Source organism: Limulus polyphemus, unplaced genomic scaffold (genome assembly GCF_000517525.1).
Source record: "Limulus polyphemus unplaced genomic scaffold, Limulus_polyphemus-2.1.2 Scaffold235, whole genome shotgun sequence".
NCBI lineage: Eukaryota > Metazoa > Arthropoda > Merostomata > Xiphosura > Limulidae > Limulus > Limulus polyphemus.
Window position 1 is genome coordinate 156,966 of NW_013665845.1, and position 2,866 is coordinate 159,831.

Genomic DNA, 2,866 nt, shown 5'->3' on the forward strand with positions numbered 1-2,866 from the left:
TTGTGTGTAATTGTAAAAAAATGCCCACAAAAATTGCAAAACGCAAAATGTGAAACCGCAAGTTTGCGTGTATCTCCGCAAGGCTCCAATAAACCTTCATGATGAATTTGATGAAGATCCATCGACAGGTGAGAATTAGTGATAAAAAAGCAAAAACGCCCATAAAAACCACAAAATGCAAAACTTAAAATTTGTATCTGTCTTTCCATGGATCCATTGAACCTCCAAACCAAATTTGGTGAAGATCTATCCACAGGGGGTGAGGTAGTGGAAAAAACATAAAAACGCCAATAAAACTGCAAAATTCAAAACTGAAAATTTGTATGCACCCCCACATATACCTATTGAACCTCCATACCAATTTTGATGAAGATCCATCCAAACTCTACGAATTAGATACATGGACATACAACAGACGGTACTGTTGTATTTATATAGGTACGAGGTAGTTAAAAGATTGTACAATGATTTTCACAATAAAGAGTGAATCAGTCAGTGTGTCACTTATCGCGATTACTTTGATCAAGTAAATTGATTTGTTTTACATTAGTTATAGTTCGTTAAGTTAAATCTTTACCATCCTTTCTAAGTTATATACGGCCGGTGCTTTCGAACTTCCGTTTAAAATGGTACAAGTGCATGAGAATGGTGACCCATCAAACCTGGAAGAGATGCCAGTCCATAGCAGGTTAACTGACAAGTAACAGCTGGTACCCATCATACACATTGGTAGACTATAACAAGTATGGCAAAATGTCTTGCTCAAGGACGCAACAGCGTGACGCGGGCCAACCTCGAATTCGCAACCATCCAACTACTAGTTCAAATAGTTAATCTAATGAGCCATACTGCCCCTTACATTGTAATGTATGCCTGAGCAAATTTACGAAGTACAGGTGTTTTAATTTGTATAACCTTTAAACTCATTTGCTATAATTTACAACGACTGGATTTTGTAATATTTTCGCCTGATAATTCAGAAAAATCCGCCATCGAGTGAAGTACATTACATTGCTATGTTCATATTTAAAATTACGATTAGGTAACTAAACGTTTTTCTAAGGAATAAACATAATTCAAAATAAACGTCTAAAAAGTAGGTTCCACCTCATCAAATTCAAAATCATTCTCTGTAGTTCAAAACACAAAGAGAAAGTTTGGTCCAAAATTTTCTCAATGAAAAACTTAATGTTAAAAATACAGTAACGTTTTATATAAACATGCAATAAGTTTTCTACCATTTCATATTAATAGAGTTTTATTCTAAATGTATCACTTATTAAAGTTATAAATTGATTTCGTTCTAGCTGCCTTAATTCCTTTGTCATTCTATTGAGATTTAACTTTTTCTGTATCATGGTGAAATAGCATTATTTCTACACGATGTGTAAGAATGTAGGCAGCAGTGCCCTTCAGTGGTAAATCAGGTGGTATCTTGAGGTTATAGTAACCCCCATATGTTTGAATGAGATTGAAATGACCAATCACGCGGCTGGCGCAAATCACTCTGAGTAAATCCAATGTTACATGTTAAAAGTAAAGACCGTTGAATTTAACTAGGCTTGTGGGTGATCTCGCCCTGATCAGTTTAAGAGAATGGTTATAATCCAGTACAAGCGACAGTCCATCATTCATAGCAAGTACTTATACTGTGTTTGTGTGATGTTGTATTTTTGAGCTTTTGTATCTTACATTTTTTCTAGTCTCTTTATTTCGTTTTCAGAAAATTAAGTATTCAAAGAACCTCAATATTACTAATTATTAGTTATCTTTCCAGATCTCTTGTTAAATTGCAGGCATATTCCATTGCTCTAGAAATAATTAGTTTTACTTGAATATACCACAATAATTCTGAAAATAAGGAAAGCACATGAACTCTGAGCTGAATTTCTCTGGCTAGTAAAATAGGACCTATTTCATCATCAAGTATAATATCAAACTCTTTTCTAGCTCCATAGTAAAAACACATAAATTTGTTGTTACCTGATGTATAACTAGTTCCAAGCACCCAAACCCAGTGTACATTTTCTCCCTATCAGTCTGCATCAGTTTCAGCTTTTGGCATGATCATTAATAAGAATAACACGCACAAGAGAAAATGGGTGAAGTGTTTGAACTCAAAGGAAATACACATGCAAACTGATTTTCCTGTTTACTCAGGACAAAAAATTAATCACCACAACAATTTACTGTCCCAGGCAAATGTAACAATTCTTTATCAAATTCACTGAGAAAAATATTGCGAGGCACACAAAATAATTTTGGGAGCCATACTTAAAACCTGAACACAAGATTCTGCTTTTCACAGGTCATTAACAGACAAATACAAATACTCTTCCTGGTATGAATATACTACGAAATTTAATTGTCTTTGGGGTTTTAGTTCATGAGCAGATGACTCCTCCACGTCTTCCATTTTCTTGCACACACACAAAACCATTATTCACACATTCATAATTAAATAGACACTTGTGTTCCACTTCAGTTTAATTACAGAAAATATATAAGATAATTGAGCTAACATGAAATACAAAAGAAGGAAAGAAGTACAGCGAAATATAAAGAGCAGTAACATAAAATATTGTCGTCTTGACTTATTAAGTTGGGCCATGTTGAAAGTCTTATAAAGGCCTTGCAAACTAATATTTCTTTAGACTATACATTGTTGTTGTATTTTCAGAGTTAATTTGTTCGTTTGTTTCTTTGTAGTTAAGCCCAAAGCTACACATTAGGCTATCTGGGCTTTGCCCACAACTGGTATCGAACCCCAGTTTCTAGCGGTATATGTCCGCATTCATATCACTGTGCATTCAGTGATTTCTTTAGAGCGGCGTTTCTCAAACTTTTCCAACTAGGGACCGGTTTA